This window comes from Lissotriton helveticus, chromosome 11, assembly GCF_964261635.1.
Source record: "Lissotriton helveticus chromosome 11, aLisHel1.1, whole genome shotgun sequence".
Taxonomy (NCBI): Eukaryota; Metazoa; Chordata; class Amphibia; order Caudata; family Salamandridae; genus Lissotriton; species Lissotriton helveticus.
In genome coordinates, this window is record NC_136072.1 from 1074160675 (window position 1) to 1074186994 (window position 26320).

General features: G+C 44.1%; 1 protein-coding gene across 17 annotated transcripts in view; it reads right to left on the minus strand.

Moving 5' to 3' along the window:
• Positions 1-26320, minus strand: part of NCOR2 (nuclear receptor corepressor 2) — a 1388857-nt gene that overhangs the window by 482201 nt on the left and 880336 nt on the right. For 3 of the 17 annotated variants that reach the window (XM_078667648.1, XM_078667647.1, XM_078667644.1), the window contains exon 1: positions 22254-22483. The exons of 13 other annotated variants lie outside the window; for them this stretch is intronic. The gene's annotated coding sequence lies outside the window, so the exon portion shown is untranslated. Of the gene's footprint in view, positions 1-22253; positions 22484-26320 lie in introns of those variants that run through there. One more of the 17 variants, XM_078667645.1, reaches the window with a different exon arrangement.

A 26320-nucleotide genomic window follows, 5' to 3' on the forward strand; every position in this document is an offset into this window, starting at 1 on the left:
TTCATTCCAAATAGAATTAAAAAATCTATCGCAGCCCATTTTTCACAGGCTTCCAAGAATTTTACAAGGAATCTCACAGAGCAGGTTTTGAGCATATTTCTGGCACTGTAATCTACACTCTTCCACTGACTTAACGTTAAGTAGTTGTGTCAGGCGGGCAATCTGTTTATTGTTTACATGTAATCCGATACCAGATGCCTGTGGGCAATTGCACTTTGGAGTTATTTCAGCTTATTATGATGGTCTAACAGTGTATTGCCCTATTCTTCGTATATGTTGCCTTAATGTACTTTCTTGTTTCTTTTTTTCAATAAAAATGATTTGAAATTAAAAAAAAAAAAAAAGATCTCGATTTTCAGCAGCAAACACTGCTATCTAGGCTCCCTGATGTACAAGTAAAGAGCCCAAGAAAGTCTCAGACATCACGGTTGATTCTCTGACCTTGCTGTACTTTTGTTGTTGATGATTGCCGTAACACTGGTATCGCAAGAACTGTGAACAATTTGCAAAGCAGAGGCTGCCTTCGCCAGTGTTTGTGGCATGAAACAGAGTTAGACAGTTCTAGAAAGATGAAGAGGATGATGTCTTCTTGGATTGGCCAGCTAGCTGTAGGGTTGATTGCATGGGAGTCACAGCAAGAAGTCAAACTGAAGCTGGTCAAACACAACAACCATCAAAATTCAACACAACTGATGACACATGACGCCAATCAAGTGCTTCTTTACCGCATTCGGTGTCTCAGCGGGCCCAGTTTAAATAGCCTAACATGGCATGAAAAAAAAATTGCAGTAGTCACAATTCTCAGGTAATGTTAATTTACAAAAGAATATATTTGAAATCATTTTTGCAAAGCAAGACCCTAACAGAGGTCATTTACCAGATCTCAACGTCATCCAAGGTGGATCTTCGAGGTATGAGCTATATCAAGAAGAGATTACACAAATCAGCAGTATCCAATGGAGGTCTGGAGCCACATCAGATTTACAGCAAACCATCTATGTAATAAGGATTCGCTTTCGACAAATTGAACATGGATTTATTTCATCTGGCTATTGAGGAATTGTGGCACAGCTCCGGCCCTTGCAGACCAGGGTTGGCCATACCTCTTGTAGTTGAATTTAGTTCAGTTAAGGGGATGGAAAATTGTTCACATGGAGAAACTGGCAATAGTTTTAGCAAGAGGGCGGGTTTCCAAACATATGCTTCTCAAGCTATAGAGAGGGTCTTAAACACGGATAGAGGCTTCAACTATAGCGAGAGGCTTGCTCCAGAATATCAGACTTATATTCACAACCACTGAAAAGGATGCATCATAAAAGGCTCATAGAGCTTTAATGTCCATTTTTAGAAAAAAAATGTATTTCTGTTTGAAAAAAGTCCGCACGCGAGAATAGGCTGCTTCTGTTTTAAGCGAAGGCCAAGTTTAGCTCATTGCCCATATTGTGATAAAGATATTTTTTGCAAACGTGGTTAACCATTAGGGTACATCTAGTCACAACCTGCACCTCTCAGTCCATATGGTTCCAAGTAGAGTACCATAGCCAATTTACAGGTCCTGTAATTGCCACTTCATGAGAATGCCCGCATCCGGATGTCTGACAAGAGATGTTTGTCTTGGTGGGCAAGGAGAGTGGGGTGTTACAGAGATCCGTCATTGGCTAACTGAGTTCGGTTAGCGTGGTTTGGAGGTGATGGAGTGTGCATCTGAGTGCAAAAAGAGGACCTGGGAGCAGGATGGGGGGGGCTGGGCATGTGATGGGCAAGAGTTGGATATAATTCTAAAATAGAAGTGTGTAGATGAAAGGAATGCAAGACCAAGCGAACAAGATGGGTGGTTTGGGGGTCTCCACAGTAAAAAGCTGGAAGAAAGCCTCACACCATTCACCATGCTTTTGTATACATGAATACAATTATAAAGCAAAAGCAATGCAAACCAAACAAATGTCTGGACCGCTTTGTGAAGCAGGGTTAACTAGACAGGGATTCTGACAGGGGAAATGTCTGCAGGATCCATCAACACTTTCAACTAATGACTAAGCATATTATGAGCCAGTTTACGAACACAAACATCCAACTAATGACTAAGCATATTAAAAACTAGCTGATGAGCATGCATACTTACACACACCTAATGACTAAGCATATTAGGATGTTGCTCCATATTTTATCAACTGAAAAACATACATTATCGATTCCAACAAGCCATATAACCAACTCGGGATCAAGGTCGAAGATAACATGAGGAGGAGTTCTACTCCTCGTCTAATCACTAATAGCACTTTCCAAATGAATACATCTTGAAATTCAACACAAGGGCTCCGGGGGTGGCTAAGTGTTGCTTGGTTGTAGGTACACCTACACATGTAAAGCTGTAATACTCACACACATGCACTAAGATTTGTTGTGCTTAAGGCCTTGCAGGGAGTATATAAGGTACTATACAAATGCCAATGCCATACATCACAGTATTATACTAAATTCAAGGTGTCTGGGTTTAGAGTCGCGTTTGACATAACTTCAATTTGAAATTTCCCGCACCAGAAAAGTTCAGGATCTCAAAACTTGTATCAAGCTCACAGACAATTTGAAGTCAAATGACAACCAACTGCTCAAACCAGCAAAGACAAGTTTGTTATGTTTGTCAACAGCTCCACGCAATAGCAGAACCAAGCATGGCAGTCTGGTATGCCTATATAATGCTTTACCCCAAAGCTGACAGACAAGGCAAAATCTCTTGGATTCATCCTTGAAATAGAACTCCCTTTCAACAACACATTACTAGAAAAAGCAAGAGAGCATTGCCATTGCATCATCTCTCAGAAACCAACATCAGACAGCAGCACAAGACCCGATCCTCTCACACCTGGATGATGGCAACGCCCTGCTGGTACTCTTCAAAGATGTCTGGCACCATGGCACATCTTTTTGAGGGCTTCAGAAATTCACATCATTCCAGCACTGAATGTACTAAATTGGCTCTCACTTAATGCCCTCATCATCTTTAAAACCAGGTCCATCACCTACAAGGCCTACAGAAACAATACTTGAGCTGACAACAGGTGTTCTGCTTGCTCACAAAGTGAATGAGCAATAAAGATGCCTTTAAATCTTATCTTGTCACATTTGCTCGCTTTCAGAGACAGGTCAAAGGTCAGTTTGTCTTCCGATATTTACTTTCCTTGCTGTGACTCAAGTTAGAGGATCTTGTAAAAGGAACTGTGTGACAATTGCACTGTGCAAAACATGTAAAATGAAGAGCTTCAAGATTTCAGCCTTTTTTTCTAACACAACACTGAAATATCTAATAAGTGAACTGTTTACAAACATTTCAAATATATTTCACGTGTTATGAAGACAAATTTTTGTAATTCCGTGGTTAAAAAAAAAAGATTCTTATAGGATTAAAACAAATCAGAACACTTTACTTGGCAATGTGCAAATTTTAAATATTCTTGCTGAACCCCAATTTCCGAACATTGTGTATTCACTATGTCGTTTTATCAGTAAAACTACATGTTAGTGTGAAAGCTTTGTGGCCATTTCAATGGAAAATGTGCTATCTGTAAATGACAGTGCACAACCATATCATGCTTTAGTAATATATCTATGAAAAGTGAGTTTTTAAACATGAACTGGGAAATATTCCTGTGCCTGCCCAGATGACAATGCGGTTAGTGAACTAAGAGGTGAGGCAGGGTTCATGTGTCCCCTATACGTGGGCTTGATTCTTTATATACATGGAGCAAACATTTAGTCTAGTAAATAAAAAGAGTGCTTATGTACAACAGAAATAGTGAACTTGCATATTTAAAGGAGCTCTCTTAAGTGATAATGAAGAAAGAGGCAGCCCGAGAAGACAAAATATTTGCCCAGGAACACGCAATTTGAGACCAGTTTACGGGTCACGTGCATTAGAGTTAGGTTGAGTATATTATTCAAGTTACAGGACCTGCAAGTCTAGTAACATTTTTAGGTTTTTCGAGCCCTGAAGAAGCAAATGAGAATGACAAGAAAGCCAACCAATGATAAGCAACGGGCTGACCTGAAACCCACAGTAAGTAATGGCACTGTACGCAATAGGTTATTTGACAGCAGCTAAAACTCTCTGTAGGGAGGACCTAAAAAGGCCCCTTCTCAAAGGCCAACCTTAGGGAAACTAACATAAACAAGAGGCAAAGGAAGAAAACAAATTGATCACTCTGTACATCCTGTTTGTTCACGGGTAAAAAGCCTAGGGAAGGTAAGCACGCTACCTACTTTGAAGATCCTTGGGAGATTCAAATTGTTGCATCCCTCATGGCTTAAGCTGTTTGCAAGGAACTGCTGCCGGACAGAGTGACCTCCATTGCTGCTGAAAAGTGAAGAGGATGTGCCCAACTGCCTCCAAGAGCCCCACAATTCAGTTGCAAATAGACTACTGCAGGAAGGAGCCCTCCGCCACTTCTTGCTGTTTGATGGTCTAAGGTGTGTGGCTCAGAGGCAAGAGGGAAATGTGATGATAGTCCAGGCTTGGGCTCTGTGAACAGCCTTGGCCTTCAGCTAAGAGGAGAGATCCCACAAGACCCCGTTAACGCCAACAGTAAGTACAGATAGGAAAGTCACTGTGGGGCTTCCAAAATGAGGTCCAAAATAGACAGGGCAAGAAAACATAGCAAATTGAAAAGTAGATATGTCTATCCATCAAGGAGACTAAAAAATGACAAGAATTTAAAGAGATCAGGAATGTTATGAGCCTCCAAGAGCATAGCATAGAGGAGGCTATGCAGGGCTCAACCTGGATAACACAGGTTTCCTTAATGAAAGTGCGTGAGGGGAAGAGCTGGAAAACACATGCAATCTCATGGAGTGCTGGACCAATAAGAACAAGCATTTGCAATGCAATAGGTCTCGCATTAGGAAAGTTTGAGCTATTGGTATTGTAAATGACAATTTTTTTATTTATGTGTTGGTTTTGAAAATAGCCAAATTAATAGCTTTGACATTTATAATGCCAATAGTTTTAACTTTCGCAAATGTGACACCTATAGCATTTGTAATGCAATATGTGTTGCATTTACGTGACTTTGATGTATTGTTATTACAAATAACAATGGCTTTTCATTTTTTTAATCATTAATACTTAAATAAAAGTTATTTTAATTTATAATGGCAATAGCTTTTGTAAATAACTTTTTTGAAGATTAAGTTTATTGTATTTTATTGTGACCAAAATCCAAGAACAGAAGTAAAATAACATCTTTTTGTGACATTTGTAATAAACCTTGAAACATTGAGAGAACATATTTGAACCAGTTGTTGTTGAATGGTTGCACAGATTGATGCTGTACTGGCACGGAGTGTTGTGGTGGCTACGAGTAATGCTGTTTCGTTCAGTGAGGCTGTGGTAGCGCATAGTGATGTTGTGGTGCCCCTGAGTAATGCGGTGGTGGGGCTGAGTGATGTTGTGGTGATGCAATAGATGGATAGAGTGAGTGCTGGAGAGGGGTGACTGGGCTGGAGAGGGGTGACTGGGCTGGAGAGGGGTGACTGGGCAGGAGAGGGGTGACTGGGCAGGAGAGGGGTGACTGGGCAGGGGAGGGGTGACTGGGCAGGGGAGGGGTGACTGGGCAGGGGAGGGGTGACTGGGCAGGAGAGGGGTGTTGGGCAGGAGAGGGGTGTTGGGAAGGAGAGGGGTGTTGGGAAGGAGAGGGGTGTTGGGCAGGAGAGGGGTGTTGGGCAGGAGAGGGGTGTTGGGCAGGAGAGGGGTGTTGGGCAGGAGTGGGGTGTTGGGCAGGAGTGGGGTGTTGGGCAGGAGTGGGGTGTTGGGCAGGAGTGGGGTGTTGGGCAGGAGTGGGGTGTTGGGCAGGAGTGGGGTGTTGGGCAGGAGAGGGGTGTTGGGCAGGAGAGGGGTGTTGGGCAGGAGAGGGGTGTTGGGCAGGAGAGGGGTGTTGGGCAGGAGAGGGGTGTTGGGCAGGAGAGGGGTGTTGGGCAGGAGAGCGGTGAATGGGCAGGAGAGCGGTGAATGGGCAGGAGAGCGGTGAGTGGGCAGGAGAGCGGTGAGTGGGCAGGAGAGCGGTGAGTGGGCAGGAGAGCGGTGAGTGGGCAGGAGAGCGGTGAGTGGGCAGGAGAGCGGTGAGTGGGCAGGAGAGCGGTGAGTGGGCAGGAGAGCGGTGAGTGGGCAGGAGAGCGGTGGATGGGCAGGAGAGCGGTGGATGGGCAGGAGAGCGGTGAATGGGCAAGAGAGCGTTGAATGGGCAAGAGAGCGGTGAATGGGCAAGAGAGCGGTTAATGGGCAAGAGACCAGAGAATGGACAGGAACACTGAAATGGGCAGGAGAGGGGTGAATGGGGATGAGAGGGGTGAATGGGGAGAGGGGTGACTTGGCAGGACGGCGGTGAATGGGCAGGAGGGTGGTGAATGGGCAGAAAAGGGGTGAATGGCGGGTGAGTGGATAAGGGGTGGGAAGGCGGTGAATAAGGAGTAACTCGAATATGGGCGTTGGTAAAAATAAGTTTGAACGTGGATCTGGGGTGTGCAGCACCTCCTCTGAAGAGAGGGAGAGGCGTGGAGGCAGGGAAGGGACACAGAGGCCTGAGGAGGCAGCTGGGGCGCTGCACGTAGGAGAGGGCGCATCAGTGGATGTGAAGGTCTGCAGAGGGGGGAGAGTTCGAGGAGAGGTGAGAGTGGAGGAAGGGCTGTGAACAGGCTAGTGACCGAGGGCAGGAGGGGGGCTGCGAGAACATAGGGCCGAATAAAGCTAAGGGCGGACAGACGACAGCCGCACCTCATGGAGGATTCCCCACATGAAGTACTGACTGAAACAAGGACAAGAGACGCAGAGGTAATATAGACTCTGCCAGATAAAATAAAAAAATGTTAACTGTAGTCACCTCTTTGCCCAGTGACGTGAGGAAATCATGGCTGGCACTGATTCAGTCAGATAGGGACATTAATTAGTTAATGCCTCACTGCTGACGTCTGTGTGTAAGTACTGGGGGTCCTGTGTGTTATCCCAACAAAAGTAACTCCGCTTACATTTCTTCTAAAGTTTATAAATTTAATAACATTCATTGAAATGGGTAACAGCAACACGATTGACCGCACTCAAACGGCAAAACCGCTATATCCCACATGCTACATAAATAAAGCTATTATACTGTAAAAGACTATACGAATAATGCGCATAGTATATATAAAATACGGATTGTAGTTTGAGATGTGAATGCCTGCGAGGAGTTTAAAGAGAAACAAAAGAAATAATAATATGCCCCACTCTTCGTCTCCTGGATGGGTCACATCGTCCTAACATCATGACAAGAGACGTGTTAGTGTTGTTTAATCACAGTATTTTATAAATATTTACACTAATTAAAAATTTCAGTAAATATTGTTATCTTAATCTTTGAAGGATATCCTGCCCATCCAGAACATAGACCTATTTTCCGTATTGACTGAGAACATATTAGAGTCCGTAACTTGGCAGGGCGAGGTAGTGTAACTTTTTGGTGCTTAAGTGTAAATGAAAATGATGTACACTACCGTCTTGACATGCGACCCAACTCTATCGCCTGAAAACATGTTCCTCCGAACAAGTTATTTCTTCTTTTTAGCTCTTCCAGCCCTCAGCCACTCATGCTCACTCTTTCAGTCAGCGATACATTTCGCAAATAAAGTCACCTTGCAATTTACGGGCCGCGCCATGCCAGAGTCAATTGCCGAAAATTCACCAACTCAAAGCATCAATACAGCAAGACTTACCTACCGTCTCGCGACGGAGGATCTTCCATAAAAAAAAGCCACAGACAAAAAGCCAAACACCCAGCACGCAGTGCTGACTCTTCTCCCCCAAATAAAACCTAGAGCTGGCCGCGCATGCGCCGTACATGCAGCTTGCGCATGCTCTGCGGCTCATGGCCAGTGGAGGCCCATGTGGACGCTGCAGGCAGCGCCTGTCTCCTTCCGGGGCTCCCGTGGTGAAGAGGGGGCCCCGGCGCTAGAAAAGAAATGTGGGAGCTGAAGTCCCGGGTCCCAGGAGAGGGCCCGGGTGAAGAGCAGCAGATGGCAGTGCGGGGCCCCCGTGACTGAGGAGAGAGTCCCGCGTCGTGCTGCCGGACTGAAACTGCACGGAAACAGCAGCCAGCCGCCATTCAGCTGGAATCCTGCCTCAGACCCGGTAAGTGGGGGATTCGCGTAATATATAGAAGCCGTCCCTAAATGGAGCTTAGTTGGAGGGGGAGGAGCGCTTGTGTGTGCGACGGGTGTCTCTGTATGTGTGTGTGTGTGTGCGTGCGTGTCTGCGCTTGTGTGTGTGTCTGTGGCAGATGGTGCGAGCCCGGTTACGTAAGGGGGGGTGCCTGTATGTGTGTGCATGCGCGCATGTGTGTGCCTGCCTGCGTGTGAGTGTGCCTGAAAGCGCTCTGAAATGAAGAAACGAAACCAAAAGCACGCTCACACAGACAAAGAAACATGCTGAAAGAAGGGTGCGTGCACGCAGTGTAATCCAGCCGAGAAGCGCGTGGCAGTTTCTTGTCCTCCATTCCCCCGAGTCAGCTAACTATAAGTCTCCACCTGGACGCATCCTTTGGATGCGAATTCCTGGCTCGACCTAAAAACAGTAGTGTCTGAAAAGTAAGCAGGGGAAGGGCACTAGTAATGAGGCCAGGCTCCAGGGAAAAGACCAACAAAAGAAGAGGGAGGAAAGCCCAGAAAAGAGAACGAATAAAAAACAATCAAATTACAGTCAACAAATGGTAATCAAAAGCCAATCTCTAAGCCCACTGTAAGCTTGGCTACAGGTCTTTTGGCAAATAGGCAGCAAACGAGGACTGGTATGCAAGACCTAAAAGGATCACTAAATAATCTGTCAAAAAGGTTAGCAAACAAACAAAAGGAATGGATATTATGAGAGGCAAGAAAGCAAGGGATGCAACAATTTCAAGAAAGCCAGGCTGGCTTCAAAATGATGCTCAGGCCCTCCTCAACCCAGAGAAAAGTCTTGCAACCAGTAACTGAAACTCTCAATGAAAATGTGACGAAAGACACCCGATGTAGGATACCAGATAGGGAAATTGTGAGGGGTAATGTTCTTCAAAAAGCGGGTGGGGTAAAAGTAAAGGGGGCTGAATATAAAAAAACACATAACTATCCAATGCTAAATGACTGTGGTCAGATGGTAAATGCCTCATCTTCTGCATCCAGCTGTGCAAAGAACTGGAATCAGGGCTTTTGGAAGAGAAGGAAAGTCGCACACTTAATTGGTCCAAGAAAATCATCTGTTATAGCACAGAAATAATTCTACACAGATATACTTTTCAACCCCACCCAAAACATATGGGATGACACAGTCAACAAGAAAGGGAGATATGTTGACGTGAAAGGTGCAAGTGAAGTGGTTTGTGCGCCCAATCAGCAGCATGTTAAGTTTCTTTATAGGCCCAAGAACATACTAGGAACTTTTGCAGTAGGGGAAACTAAATTGGCAGGATCCCATGACCAGGTTATGAAAGAGTTAAAAGGCAGGACACAACTTGTACCAAAATATTATCAGAGAGGTCTCAGACATGGGCCTAGACCAATGTTTCCCAAACTGTGGGTCATGACGTCGTTTGTGTATACATTCATCAGTTAGAAAAGCAAAACGAAACCACTTTTTGTTTTTATCTTAAAGTGTCTTGGAAACAAAACAGAGACTTTAATAGGATCAAATTAAGACACTTTACTTGGTGATGCACAAATGATAACTATTCATCGAATTACAATTTCAACACTTTTATCGTTTGAGTGCTTTATAGTTTTAGCAGTAAAATTGTATGACTGTGCAGGGTTATTTGATATTTCAATGGAAAAAGTGCTTTCTGTAAATGACAATGCGCTACCACCTGATGCTTTAGGCACTTTCAAAAATTACCCCATCTCGTGTCCATTAAAGGTAAATGGGTCACAAAAGCTTGTGGTTCTAAAAAGTGGGTCGTAGTTCTAAAAAGTTTGGGGATTACTAGCCTATACTATGTCTGAATAGTAAGACACATTTAGAGCAAAGAGTAGACATATTTTATGTTACAGATCCTGTCCCAGGACTGACAGGTGATCCTTTTGCCACAAGATCAGCTCGAGTCTAGGGTAGTTACAATTCACTTTTTCATAGCAGAAGTCTAAACTTTGAAGTTTGCTTAACTATGTGTTTACAAAATGTAATACACAAGATACAAGGCTGACTGGAAGATTATCTGGCACAAAATCAGAAAGTGGAAACAGCTAATAAAATCTCGTGCGATGCCTTGAAAGACAGCGTAGTATAGGAAGAGAGTGAGGAGACAAGGTCAGTAAAAGCTAGGAGTAACTCAAGGAAGCATGACGTTTATATAAAACAAATCAGGTGCCCAAAGATTTAATAGAACAATTGTGTCGATAAATACACAAATAACATATCTTGTAGCTGAAAGGTCAGAGCATGTCTTCCGCAAGGATACTATTAAAAAAACAGGATATCCCCGACTTTTATATTTATTTCAGTCCCTGCCCACACTCATTCCTGCGGATGATATTAAGGCATTACAAGAGGACGTGTGCACCTTCATTTAGAGGGAGAAACGACCTCGCATCTCTAATGCTCTTTTTATGCTACCTGGTGTGACCCAATCACCAAGGTTATTATTGTGCCGCCCACCTTTGTTTTACTTCAGAATGGGTAGTGAGAGAAACTTAAAAGCATTAGGCGCACATGGACCGATCGGTGGCGTGTAGACCACGTTGGGACCTGGCTTGGCTCCCAAAGCACTTGCGCACACTGAGTGCATATAGCGCTACTCCGATGCGAATGGTCTTGGAGGTGTGGGATAGACTCACACTTTGAAGAAACCTCACCACTTTTCCCTCCCCAAATACCAACATCTTGTGAAACCCGAATTTTATACCCGTGCTCTCTTAGAAGCTTACCGCAAATCTTAGATTCCTATCCAGCATGGGTCAAGAGTGAATGCAGAATACCACAAGATCTTTTACAGATCCATCAAATCTTTTGAGCATTGCAGGACACAGTTCTGCCTCCCTGATACCACTAGACACCAATATTTACGCCACTGGGCACTACAAAATGCTTTAGCTCCTACATGCCGCCTCACTTCCTTTGAATCTCATGTCCACAACTTCGAGGGTACCCGCGAGTTTGTGTTCAAGACCTATGCAGTACTACACCAGTCTCGACTTGTAACTAGCTGTTTATATCAGCGCACGTAGTAGTCAGACTGCGCCCAAGACATAAATGGTAAACAGTGGGAAACCATATGACGTGACATTCCACAGATTTATAGGATCATCCTCCAACAAGAAACGGCATGAAAGGTCACAGTCCAGTGGTACTATACCTCATCCCGCTTACACTATATCTGTCCGAACGCATTGCTAGCCTGTTGGCATTGTAGGGAGCAGAAGGGAGACTTTCAACACATATTGTGGACATTTCCGCCCATCGTTCTTTTCTGGAAGGAAATCTTAAGCCACATCAAAAACACTTTGGGCTTTCCAATCCCCGACTACCACAGCACTGTTATTCTAGGACTGCACCCTTCTCAAAGCAATGACACATACAGACTGATCCCTTATCCAACATATGAAGAGTGCAGCCAAACCGTGGATTGCACTAGGCTGTAAGTCCCCCGAAACCCCTCCAATAGCCTCCTTGTACACGAAGCTCTGGCACACCCTACCACTGTAACAATTGACCCACAAATTAGCTACTGCTGACAAGAAAAGTACACACCACTGGCAGCCCCTTATTGACTACATGCAAGCAAACTAAAGAAATGGAAAAGGAGAAATAGATATCTAAATAATTAAATAATAGGGGACTGTTAATTCTCCTATATTAGGGACACTGTCCACTCACCCACTGTACTATAAATATAGATACATCACGATTATTTGAAGACGTGATTACATATTTTATTGACTACATGTCTAGGCTTCAACATCTATGCTTCTAGCCGCCCCGACTTCGCGCTCTCCACCTATTTGACTAGGCGACTGAACGGGAGGACACTTTACTCTTGCCTCTCTGCTGACCTGAAGTGATAGCAAACACCCCCGCCTTTGGGGTGGATCCCTCTTCTTGATGCCTCCCTCCCTTCCCCCACAGTTCTGCCTTCTTTGCACTCTAATTCAATGACCTACTACTCCAGTTCCCCTTCCCCTCCCTTGTCCCGCCCACAGACTCCAATATTAGGTTTGTTGTCACCTCCCCCCTTCCTTCATCTTTCCCGCTCCCCTTGTCCCCCCCATATTTGAAGGTCTGTGGCCTCTCCCACGTCCCTCCAGCCCCCTCCCACAGACCCCTTTTCTTCCCTGGGTTAATTTGCTTTCCGCCTAAGCCTATAACAGCCCTGGACACTCCCCTCTTCTCATCCTTCGGGGAGACAACACTCCTTGATGGGCAACATCCCACAATCCTCCTTCTAGTCGCCAGGGCAGTATGCAGCAACGTGCTCCACAATCTTGCCTTCCAGACTACATCTCTTATGTTACATGATAATGCTGTTGATTCTCATGCTGAATGTTTTGTTCTTCCGCTACTATTTTTGTAATGGTCTTTACCAAATTTGCTTATACTGCAATATGAACCCCTGCAATTTTTATATATTTTTTTTACTGTAATAATTTTTGGAAAACTCAATAAAACAGATTGAGAGAAAAAGAACAACATGATAATCGAGTGGACAACTTACTAGAACTTCTAGAAGATTACACAAAAGGGTCTACATCTAGGTTGTCTTGATTCTGGTGGACAATGGCATGGTGTCACTTGCTTCATAGGCATGTGCAAGAGACACATGTTATGGGGATGTAGGCCAGAGGCTTTCAACTATTGGTTTCCTATGTATGAGCTGGCAGGACGGGTGCATGTCAGACTTTCGGAATATACTTGCAACATAAACTTGGACACAATGTAACCAAATCAAATTCATTTACATAGTAATAGCCAGGTGGTCCAGGGCCTATGTTAGTTACCTATTATAAAGACAATACAAGAAAGAGATGCTTAGGATTACCATTTGGGATAAAGTCAAAATAACACAAAATCAAGTATACCCCTTCAAAAGAGCAAATAAATCAAGGAGCTACAAGGATATCCAGATATCTAGCCCCATGAACTATATGTACCCAGCGTGAGAGCCAAAATACTGCAGTAGACTTGAAGATGGAGCCATAAAAACCAAGGATGTAAAATCATGCATAACGTGCTTGCTGTGCTGTAGGGAAACAAGCTGTGCCACACCAAGGAGACACATTAATGATCAAACACACCTGGAGTTGTGTGTGCTCTTGTTCAGAGGGGATATGGACTAGCAGTTGAGGCTATGCTGTGCTCTGGGAGAAAGGCTCAAGGCAAATGTATATAAGGCAGATCCCCAAATGTAATTGAACAAACTGGATGGAAATAGATAGTATGTGGCCGCAGAAGTTAACAATAATTTTAACTGTTTCAAGCATTTCCACAACACTGACTTTGTGTATGTATCATGTCACAAACTACATCTGCATTTGTTAATAAAAACAACTAATAACATTCTCAAACCGGGGTTTAAATGTACTGCTGTCCATATCACCTCCCTCGACCACAGAAGTAAGGTATTTATTCAGTTGAGTTTAATTTACACAGTTAATTTAATTTCATCAAATCAAATACTACTGAAATTAAGACAATCTACTTTATAACTCCAAACTGCAAGCAGTATCTGGCCAACCAGATGTTCATACACACTGTTCCACATTCTATATAATGAGTACATTTAGGATGACCACCTTACTCATTACAAACAGCCTCCAGTCCTGAACTTTTCACCTACATAGTACTGGTTTCAGGAGTATTAGTCTAATTAGTTCAATGGAAGCAAAACAGCCAACATCGAAAATACATCAGGCTGTCACACAAAAGATTAGGCCTGGAAACAGTGTAATGCGCTAAAGGGTGGTGACCACTCCATGAACTCTATTATAGCAAAAGTTGTAAATGTGTCTTCCTATCATAAATGAATATGTACTGCAAAAACTGGTAACACATTTATCAGAAAAGGCGATACACTCTTCTGGACAGGGTGAAAACGGAATCCTTCAAATATTCACTCCAAAAATGTCTACATTTGTATTGCCTTTCCCTGTCCAGAATATCCAAATCCAGGATTCACACTTTCATACAGACCATGCAGTGGTCATTCGACGGTGATCCTGAAATTAACTATCGCAAACTCGGTCTCCTCCATCAACAGGTCTGCTGGATTTTAGTACATTCCTAGCCAGGAAGAGTTCATCCAATTTCTAGGTTCTGTACATCATCAACATATTGTGTTTGTAACTAAGTGGGACTCGGGTCACTTGTGAGAAGATTCTTTCACTATATTCAGCCTTATCAAACACATCTGAATCATACATTACGAAAGGTCATTCAAATACAACTAACCTTGCAATGCACTGCTATCACCATTGCTCAAATATACAAGGGCAAAGGAAACAATAAATCTCGAGTCGCAGAACAGGTAGATTCAGTAAGCAAAACAAAAGCAGTCAGAACTTTCACACAAAAAGGCCACTGTTCACTGCCAGATATCAATCTAATGCACACAACTGATTAGCCCATTTTACTCTGACGTCTTTTTCGGATAATCAGACTTCTGAGAATAGCACTCATCTGAACACATTAGCACCTTGGCCTATTTATATTTATTCAGTATCTTGAACGAATCAGATAGGGGAGAACCAAAATGTTTTTTGATACTAGAAAAATAAAAAACCCTGAAACATCACTACATTTTCAGCTTACAAGAAAACCAGAGAACGAAGAATAGCTTTTACTGCAAATTATTATTTTGCTTTTGGAAAGTTGACCCCCGATGCCCCCCCACCCCACTTAATAGTTAGCTATTTTGAGTTGAGCCACCAACATAAACTATTGATAACAATTACCATCAGCAACAAGCTTGCATCAATAATGGAAGGGAGGGTCATTAGCTCATATCCTCACAAACTGAACACAAAGCCTAAAAACGCGAAGAAAAATACTAGCAACGAAAACTACACTATAGCATCTTTCCATATAACGTGGCTGTTAAAAAAGGTGGGACTTATCCACCTCACAAGAAAGCAGCGCTGACTAGAACCAAAGCTGTAAAAAAAGGATGGCTTGCGGACTAACCAACTGAGCCGTTGTAGCGGCTCACATTATGCTATCAGAATCTGAACGGTGCATTACTCACATCTGTTTTGTTTGTAACCCTGTGTGTGATCTGTCCAGACAGTATGTCCCGGACCCAGTCTGGGCTTCTCAAGGACTGAAGCTCTGAACGGCTATTGCAAATAGACTGATTAAAAATAATTAATTTTTAATTGCAACTATAGTACCTACTTAACCTCATAGCTGCTGCCGTCGGCCGCTGAACGTTTGGAGCACTACCTGGCTGGTGCTGCGAACGTTCAACGTCCGACGCGGCCCCGCCCACTCTTTGGAACGCCCAGCATTGCACCGAAATAACGGCCGCAGCTAAGGTGTTAAATAATAATAATTTGCAGACAATGCATGGAATCTTAGTAAGATATTGTTTTACATAGCATTAGCGAACACAGTTTCTGCCAATTTCTAGTACTGTAAATAACTGACTTTAATGATCCTCACCTTATCCCCCTACTTATAATGCATGGAGGGGTGAGTCACCACTGCTGAGATTCTAAAATGTGTGCTACAGGTCACACAGAACAGAAAGTGGTTTACTCTGTTAAGAAGTAGTCAGCAGGCAGGAATCAAGTGAAGAAGGTTTATTAACACAGCCCCACACAGTGGTCATGCGTGGGTGAACGGAACATCAATTATGACAGTTGGTGTCAACGGAGTCAGCTGGCGCAAGCAATGGAATGTGGGAGAACCAATGGGAAGGGGAGCAGCTGGAAAGGGTCACGCGCAGGGGAAAGGAAGGTACCATGCGCATGGGTGCAAGGGGGTGGCATGGGTAGGATACAACACATCTTCCTCTCTATAAAGACTTGGCAACAGCGCCACGGGAAGCAGTGACAGGTAAACAGGAGGTGCATAACAGTTGGGTAATTAGTCACATTCATAATCATCCAGACGCTTAGGTCTGCGGATGGTCCTACCAAACCTTCCAGAGGTCGCAGGTACGTGTGGTGCACATTCGGTGTCTGAATGAGAGTCAAAGCCAGATCTGCCGAACCTACCACTGAGTCTGTGACCATCAGACACCACTTCAGAATCCGAATGAGGGTCATCCTGACAACTCCGATTACGAGTCGAAGTGCTGGGATGGGCACCTGCAGACCGATCTGTAAAATGGCCATCATCAGAGTCCGAGTCGGGTTGGAGGTCACGTGTGCTGTTGTTTCTAGACCTGTTATACTCATCAGTATTAGATTTATCAACATCTACCCACAAGTCATTGTTGACTGTAACATGCTGCTGGTGACACTGGGCCTTGTCGCTGGGATGATAGTTCGCCAGTCTGCTCATGTGCCAGACTTTCCCATCACTGAGTCTTGCCGCATTGTTAAACAGTTCATCAATGTGAAGTGGGGCGGTAAATCTGCTTTCTCCCTTCTTTACTTTTTTTTCCAAACGAACTTTAACAAGATCGCCCACCTTGAATGAATGATCTTTTGCACTGTGTCTAGAATCATACCAATCTTTGTAGTACTTCTGTGCTTTGATGATGTTTTTCCTTATGTTTTCGGGAGACCATTCGATTTGCTTAGATTCAGACATCCATCCTAGATCAACGCTCATGGGCTGTCTGCTTCTCATGAGAATGAATGGAGCTGTGCGAGTGCTTGCACAGGGAGCAATTCTGAATGCCCAGATGAGTTTGTATATTTCCTCTTCCCAATTCAAGTTTGCATTTCTGGATAGTTGAATGTGTCCTTTCAAGACACGGTTGAAGCGTTCAGTGAGGCCATTACCTTCAGGGTGATAAACTGAAGTGGTGTGATGGGTGATGCAGTTCCTAGCCAGGAACGACTTGAATGCCTCGGAACAGAATTGCCGGCCGTTATCGGTGAGGACGGATTTTGGTAAGCCTTCACTGAGGAAGAGCTTGTCCAAGAAATCAATGCATTTGGAACTGTCAATTTCTTCAACAATCTTAATTTCTGGCCACTTGGAGAAGTGATCTATCGCCACCAAAATGTACTTGATTTCTCCCCCATGACCTTCAACAGGCCCCACAATGTCCAGACCCAACTTCTCCCAGGCCATTTGCGGGGGTTGAATCGGAGAGAGACTGACTTTTGACGTTTTGAGTGTTTTGTCTGAGTCACAGCATTCCAAGCAGTTCCTGACCAGGACTTCGATTTGCTTGTCAATACCCGGCCACCAATAACTTGCTCTGACACGCTGCTTGGTTTTGGTGATGCCTAAGTGGCCAACATGACACAAATTTAGGATTTTGTCTCTGAGCGTGGCAGGGGCTATGGCTTTCCCCAATCTGTACAACACGCCGTTTTCCAAACTGAGTTCATTCCTGGTTTCCCAAAACACTTTAACAACGTCTTGTAGGTTGCGCTTGTCGGGCCATGCAGAGTTGATGAATTGGCATACCATTTGCAGAGTGGAGTCACGCGACATGTGTAGATTCCATTCTTCTGCTGATATTCCATCCAGGTCCGTGTTGAAAAGTAGAGCAACCTTCTCCTCCTCATCTTGGGCGACTATGCTTTCCATGTGAGGCAGAGGTAATCTGCTGAGGAAGTCCGCGATTTTGTTTTTTACTCCTGGCCAATATTCTGCAGTGTAGTTGTAATCCAGCAGCTTGATCGACATTTTGCTGAGTCTTGGTGAGGCGTTTTGTAGACCTGAGGCTGTCAGAATCTTAACTAACGGTTTGTGGTCTGTGCGGAGATGGATTTTGTAACCCCACACATAAGCTCTGAAGTAGTTGAGCGCCCACGAACAAGCCAACATTTCGCGTTCTATGACGGAATACTTTTCCTCCGCAGAGGTGAGCGACCTGGAGGCAAAGGCTACCACCCACTCTTGGTTAGATGAGTCCTTCTGTGCTAGCACAGCTCCAACGCCTTTGTTGCTTGCGTCCGTGGTGAGGTAGATGTCTGCTTTGGGGTCAAAACCTTTGAGAAAAGGCGCTTCACTGATTTCTTTTTTGATGGTAACAAAAGTGTTCTGACAGTCCGATGACCAGACAAATTTGGTTTTGTTTTTCAATAGTTGTCTTATGCTGTAGGTTTTTTCAGAGAAGTTCCTTATAAATTTTGAGTAATACTCCGTCAAGCCGAGAAAAGCTCTAACATCCTCTTTGCTTGAGGGACATGGGGCATTGAGGATGGCATCCACTAGACCCTGTTTGGGTTTGATCCCATCACGGCTGATAGTGTGCCCAAGGTAAACCACTTTGTCCTGTGAAATTTTACATTTGTCCAATTCCACTGTCAAACCATGCAGTTTAAGTTTGCTAAACACTTGCCTAAGGCGTGTGTCGTGTTCCGATTGGTTGCTGCCCATGACCAGGATATCATCCTGGAAAAACCTGATACCATCAACACCTTCCAGAATGGATGTCATGACCCTTTGGAAGAGTGCAGCGGCAGAGGCTAATCCGAAAGGTACCCTGGTAAAACGAAAGCAACCAAAGGGTGAGATAAAGGTGGTGAATTTTTTACTGTCTGCATGCAGGGGAATTTGGTGATATGCGGATTTTAAGTCAATTATGGAAAATACACTCATATCATTGGTAGCACTGAACATTTCACAAATGCGTGGTAGTGGATATTGGTCAACAATAATGTTCTTATTAAGGTCCCTGAGGTCGATGCAGAGTCTGATTTTCCCGTTGGGGCGTTTGACAACAACCAAGGGGGAAACCCACTCCGCAGATTCCACTGCTTCTATAATGCCATTCTTAACAAGCTTGTCGAGTTCTGCTTGTACCTCACTTCTCACCGATACTGGTAGGTGTCTTACCTTGTGAATGCAAGGAACAGCTGAGTCCTTTAATTCAATTTTGTGTTCGAAACTGTTAAGTAGACCAACTTTACCTGAGAACACTTCGGGAAAGTCTTTTTGAATGGCCAGTTTACAGGAGTCATTAATGGACAAGACAGGATCTTCACTATTGGGGTCGAGCATGATACCCAGATCAGCTTGGTCACTCCAGCCAAGGACAGAGGGGCCTTTTTTTGCAACATACAGTCGGCATAATGCTCTTCGATTTTTAAATTCAAATTCTAGATCACGTGTTCCTAGGAATTCGATGTTGTTTCCAGTGTAGCTTCTAGCAACAACTCTAGGTTTTTCTAGATTTGACCCTATTTTATCCGTGAATTGCTTCCAAATGTTTTCGTTGATGATCGTGAAGGGCGATCCAGAGTCTGCCATCAGGTTGACTGTCACCCCTCCCAAACTAACATCACACATGGGTTTTTTTTTCTTTGTGGGCGTGACATCTAACACGTCGTATTCAATTGAGAACACATAGCTGACACTGTCGGAATCAGAGTACTCCGAGTCCTCTTCGGTGGAATCGCTCTCTTCCTGAATTTGCCGTACCTGTCGGTGTTGTCTGTACATTTTCTTGTTGCAGACCTTAGCGATGTGTCCAGTCATGCCGCAAGACAAGCACTTTTGATGTAGGGCTGGGCATTTTTTTGAGTCAGCAAGATGAGTTGGAGACCCACAGCGATAGCATTTGAGATCAGGAAAATCATTGTCTCTAGTATTCATGCGTCTATCACTGCTATATCTCGGTCTGGTAGACTCACTCCTCTTGTGATGATCATGAACCGTTTCTTTTTTGTTTGCTCTCTGTTTGTATTTGGAGGATCTGATAGCTTTTATTTCAGCTGGTTCTTCAATCACCGCTTTGGCACATCTGCCTGTTAGTTCAGCCTTCTTGACAAGAGCAACAACCTCCTTCAAGGAAGCCTCGCCATTGACCCAGAGTTTATCTTGGATGTTAGGGTTGCTTGCGTGCATTATAATTTGATCTCGCACAAACTCCTCTTGCAGCGCCCCAAATCTGCAGGTCAGGGCCAGGTTATTCAGAGCAGCCACATAATCCTCCACGCTCTCATCTCTTCCCTGCTTCCTTCTAGAGAACTTGTATCGATCAACAGCAACACACACAATGGGCGTAAAGTGATCGTTGAGATCATCAAGGGCATGTTGGTAAACATCATCACCTGTTCTCACTTTCTTCTCAATGTTATTGTAGGTCTTAAGGCCCCCAGGACCCAAACAGTATAAAAGCACCTTTTTCTTCTTTTCCGCAGTGAAATCATCATCCTCAACAGTCTCTATGTAATTGACAAAATACTCTTTCCACTCTTTCCAAGGCATGCACGGTGCACCTTTAAGAGGTAGAAATGCTTGAGGTTGTGAAAGATTCAAGGAACTGAGAGCACACATGACGGTTGATTGAATAAAGGCCAAAGATGTACCCTGAAAGATTTCAATGCTTTGAAAACAGTCCTTGAGACAGATGAGCCTTCAGTCAACAGATAAGGCTAAATGACGTGCTGCTTGCAATGTGTGACACTTATTTATTTAAATGCATGGATACGAGCTAAACCCGTTATTTGCAACACTCCTTTGACTTTGGTGTACCAGGCTCAATCACACGAAGGTTGGGCTAGGCTCGAACACCAGCTTGAAGAAAACGAGAGTTTTTGTTTTCAAAATGGCACCCAGCGCTGCGTGTCAGTGACGTCACGCGTCACCAGGCATGCGCAGATGCGATGAGTCATAGGCGCGAAAACAGCTGACAGAAATGTGCGCAATGAAAACGCCAGGAAAGGACGGCGCCGTGACAGGAATCAGAACGCGTCATGGACAGCTCAACCAGGGAGAGCGTCGACGCGCGAAGTAGGCACACACGAAGAGGAATCCCCAAAGCACAGCAGCGATCCTACCTCCGTGTGGCGCAGCAACCGGTCGTTGCGAGATACTCAAATCTCGAAAGAAGATACGCGGCCACTTCACCCAGGGCAGCTGTGCAGTTCAGTCTTCGCGAACCACGGAGCGAAGACAAAGGATTCTTCAGGTGAGAAGGTTCGCCTCAATGACTTGTAGAAATACCGGATGCAGCAGAAGGAGAATCAATCAGCTGTGCCACAGTGTGAGGCTGTAGTTCCTCCACTAACCTCGTCGCCACTGTTAAGAAGTAGTCAGCAGGCAGGAATCAAGTGAAGAAGGTTTATTAACACAGCCCCACACAGTGGTCATGCGTGGGTGAACGGAACATCAATTATGACAGTTGGTGTCAACGGAGTCAGCTGGCGCAAGCAATGGAATGTGGGAGAACCAATGGGAAGGGGAGCAGCTGGAAAGGGTCACGCGCAGGGGAAAGGAAGGTACCATGCGCATGGGTGCAAGGGGGTGGCATGGGTAGGATACAACATACTCACAAGGTAATTTAAAAGGATCAATCATTACATGTTCAAATTCACACAATTCTTTTAAATGGCTTGGTAGTGTATTTTAAAACGACGGAAGTCTGTACATTTCTGTACCAATCACGATAAGAAGATGGTGTTGCTTGCCAACTGCATATTTTTTAGAGAGATACGATCAATAACCCAGAAGCAGCTGTGGATTTACGTACACGTTATTATTGAGTTTACTAATAAAAACATTTAGCATTCATTAGAATAAACAATACTTTTTGAAAGTGCAGTTGCTCAACAGACGTGGGCGCATTTCCTTTCCAACATGGCTGCCTCCAGTGACATCCATGCGCTTGGAGAGATACCCTGCCCATCTCAGTCCTTCCTTTGTGTCTATCCCATCAAGGGCAGTGACGTAAAAACGACTCATGGTCTGGAGCCCTTGCCCCGCCCCCGTTCTGTTTACTCTGAAGAGACCGCTGCGCGAGGCGAGTTTCGGCGGAGGCCGCCTCGGTCTCCCCGGCCAAGCAAACGCTTCTTCCATTTCCAAAATACTTCAATTTTCCCTCCTCCCCCTTTCTAAAAGTAATATACACCTTTTCCCGCTCGCTTTCCTTGGCTGGAGACCCTATCGCCTGCCCCCAACGTACGGGATCGCGAGTCACCAACCGCCATTCTGAGGAAAACGTAGTCACGAGTCCCAACACGAGTTTGACGGGGGAGGGCAAGGGGTTTGGGGAAGGTACGACAAGAAATAAGCTACCCGGTCCCCATGCCCAGAAAATAAAACACGCCACGGGCACCTGGCACCGTTAGGCACAAAAAACCATCAACGCGCACATTTTTATTTTAAATACATATCAAAAACGTCGTGTAAACGCACTTACTTTCACTTATCGCCCCCTCCGCTGCTCGGTTTCCGCCTCCATTACGAAAGAAGGGCGAAATCTCCTCGGATTAGGTATTTCCACCTCCTCTCCCGCGGCTTAAACCTCGGCTCTGCCTCACATTTCTCCTCCAGCCGAAGAGGGAACGGAGAAAAAAAAGCCCTTCCTGGCGATTTGCATAGTTAAGCCGTAAACTCGCCGCAGCATTCCTGCTTATGATTTTGCAATCTACTGGAATAACGTGGTGTAGCGAGAGAGCGGGCGAGAGACGATGAATCATGGGCTAATAAAACCACAGTGCTCCTCGGCTGCACGGGGCTGGCTCTCTCCCCCCTCCATGGCTTGGCAGCAGCCGAGCGGGTGATTAATCTCTGGGGGGCATGCCAAACACGCAGCACTGCTATTTCCACTCCCCCACTGAAGAAGAAGAAAAAAACGTTTGTAAAACCATCAGGGAAACTACCACTCTCGCTTTAGCCGGCTCTGAGAAACATCCTTCCACGAACTGCCTCTCTGAATAAGAGGCAGCTGACGACAACGTATATATATCTTTTTTATTAAAGTTAATTCGCCCCATTAAAAACAGCGGCTGACGGATTTAAAGAGACACAAACTTGGCACACGCGTATTTAATGTTACTCTGACCATTTTACGTATATAGCGCGCGCCACAAAGCGAATGCTCTCCTTGCAGTTGGTTTCATAGGTTATTAATAATACTCCCGACAATTAAGATTCCCAGATATAGATATATAATGACAGGGAATGGCAATTTGCCCAGAATACAATTTTTAGCCCCGATTTCACCCTACTCCCTGTTGCGGTCTGCAATGTGTCTTAGAAAGCAGTCAAGCAACAATATTTATTCTCCCCATCCCAACTTTCTGCTTGGGTGAGGCAACTTCAGCATTGTCTAGAAAGCAGCACTCTTATCTTATTACCCTACTCGTCGTACATACTGTTTATGTAGCGCTTGCATCGGCAAAATTAGTGATTCCGACCGAGTTAACTGCTGTTATCTTACCTACTGGTACATCATTTATCTACCTCTGATTCATTAAAGGATGAGTCAGCCCAAAGAAGATCCAAAGCCCTGATCTTCAAATACCATCCAAATCACAGCAGCTAATGATTGACTTACTCCCTTTATTTACCTTTAGTACATGAAAGACTCGCATGAGGCAGTCTCTTCCAGGATGCAGCCATACCATGTAAGCCACAAGATTTTATACAATGAGATTTTAACTTCCCCCTCACTGACTTAAATCGTCTATATTACTTTCCCAGCAAAACAGGATTTTTTTTAAATGCCCCTGTCCTACTTGAAAGCTTACATTTTAATTGGGAGATTTTACCTGCCCTTACGTTTTAGAGGCAGTCCCGAGTTTTAGTAAAATTAAGTTTTCTCAGTCTGGTTCTGAATGTGTTTCATTACTTCACACTTATCAGCAACCATTTTTGTGGCATTCAGACTAACTGGGATTAGCTCCTTTACGTTTTAATTCGTTTTGCACTCAATACATTTTTTTTTTAATGCTGAATACCTGTTCCAGATGTTTGTTCAGCATCTCCATGACTTTGAGCTCTTTACTGTAAAGAATCCCAACAACCTGTTCAACTTTGTAACAATGTGAGAGTAGTTATCAGTGCCCAACTCAACCACTTATTTTAGTTACAAAAGATGAATGAAAGATTAAGCCAGCCGGATTCCAGCAAGCGACCTTCCTGTTGCACACAAACATCTGTAGCTAGCACCTTTGGGTTATTCACAATGGCTCTCTGACACCCGTTTGGTGGGTCTGAGTCTCACATTAAATAAACAGTTCTGTTTCGTGCTGAGAACCTTTCAAAATACTCATCCATGTTTTTTTTACCTCATCCCGCAGGAGTGTATATTATGCGACCCAACCCTCTTTGCTTCCTGTTTGTACTCCAGAAATCTTCACTGATGCCACCAACCCTTGGAGGGAGGGTGGGGCGCAGTTACTGTGATGAGAAAGAGGACACGAGCCATAATGAGGATTACCCGTGCTAATTTTAAGCTTTATCACCTTGTCTCTCTTCCTCATCACAGAGTTTGATAAAAACAAAACCTACAGGTCGCAATGCCTCTCAACCACATTTGAGATTCAGAATGCGCCAGCCATGCATTTTACAAAATTCAGCGTGGCCTAAACGTAACATATTCAAGAACCTACTGCAACATTCCCCACATCTGCATTCATCAGACTATGTGGTTCAAGTGTGTCAGAGGAGGCTCATGTGGTTGACCGATAAATACTGGAACTCCAGACTACCCAACGCAGAAGACCACCACACTTTCACCATATAGTAGGATGTCGAAACTATCAAACAAGTGAAATGATGGCATCAACTCTATCAAGCCACCCAAAAAAAGAGCTCATTAGATTCTCAACTTCTGTTAACTGTGGCGTTCCAGAAAATACAAATATATCACTTAACCCAGAACTAAATAGTAGAGACGGTTCTCCTGGAGAACTAATGTCCAGGAAGACAGCAGGTAAATTACATCCTGTCTAGGTGGAAGTACAAAATAATTTACATAGAAAGAAAGGACGGCATCATAAGCACCGGAGCACCAAAGATCCACACCTAAGGTTCCCTGGCAGTTGAAGCCTGACACCATCCAGACAGGGCTAGATATTGTTGTCAAACACCGTGGAGACTGAAAATACTAGCAATCCCATTCTGTGTCTGCTTAGAATCCATCAGTACCCTAAGCCAGCCAGCGTCAACTGGAGGAGACAGTGTGCCATTTGACAATGCTTCAGCAACACATAGCACCAATGGGCCTCTGGCCATGGGGACACTAAGTTTGCCCAGGCTTACTTTATGCTCATCAAAGATGGAGATGTTCATGTTCATCTAACTACTTGGAGCACTAGACTGGGATGTGTAAATCCTTCTATCCCATGAAGACCTACAGTTCTAGTTCCACAGAACTACACAGGGAGCCCCCTTTGACCCAATAATTCTACTACTTCCAATACCATGCACCCAAGGGGAAATCACACCACATCCATTCTTCATAACAGTGAGGCAGTCCGAGACACTCAGGGCACTTCCTGTAGCAGCAAGAGTGCGACAGAACAATGTCCTTTGAGACAACAGGAGATGAAGAAAGAGCGTGCATTTGCTAGCCAGCCCTACCAAGGGAGACAGGAAACTAGTTAAGAGTATGTTGACTGTTGAATTGGCACTATGAATTGTGGTGCTTTCCAGAAAAGCAGCATTACAGTCCACTAAGGGGAAGATGTGCAGGGCTGAGAGGGTGGGAAAAAGTACCAGTTTACAAGCTAAATATAGTGTGGGAGTTGAAGGAAAGTATGCTAACCACAAAATATTCAAAGTTCAGTTTGGCAGTCAAGGCACTATCAAACATGACAATATCTTCCTTTTTAAGTAAACCTGATGGTACCACTTCAAAGGAATGAATGTTACTGGACTGACTGCATGATGCAACAGTAGGTATGTAAAAGCATGTCACAGGCTCAAACATGGCATGCTCACGGAACCTTTTGATTGTTAGACCTGGAATCTTTTGGCGTGATTTCCCCTGTATTTTTGCTTCTGACCTCCTCAAAAGTTCAAAAAGACTTTATTCGAATTGAAATAACAATTCATAAAAGTATACAGATAAAAATCACAGTTTAAAATATCATATTTTTCATTCTGATTTAAACATTGCTAAGGTTTGACTTCTTTTAAAAAAGTTAAAAAGGATAAAACAGTACAGACAGTTAAATAGATTATAATTAAAAAAAGAAAAAAAAACATTTCACTAACTCTTATTATCCCATGACGATAGACTTTCTCACTCTTAAGATGGTATTCAGAAAAAGGCTCACTGTACTAATAGTGAGGCAATCATCTAAGGACCTGAGTTTATTATAAGCGTCTCTTGAATTCCTTAGGCCCCAAGTTAACAATAGAGGCTTTAAAATTTGTCGTCGCGAATGGCTATATAAAGTGCAGAACAGAGTGCAGTGTATGTTTGATTGAAATGATTTGTAATCACAAGGACACAGCCTTTTTCCCCTCGCCCAG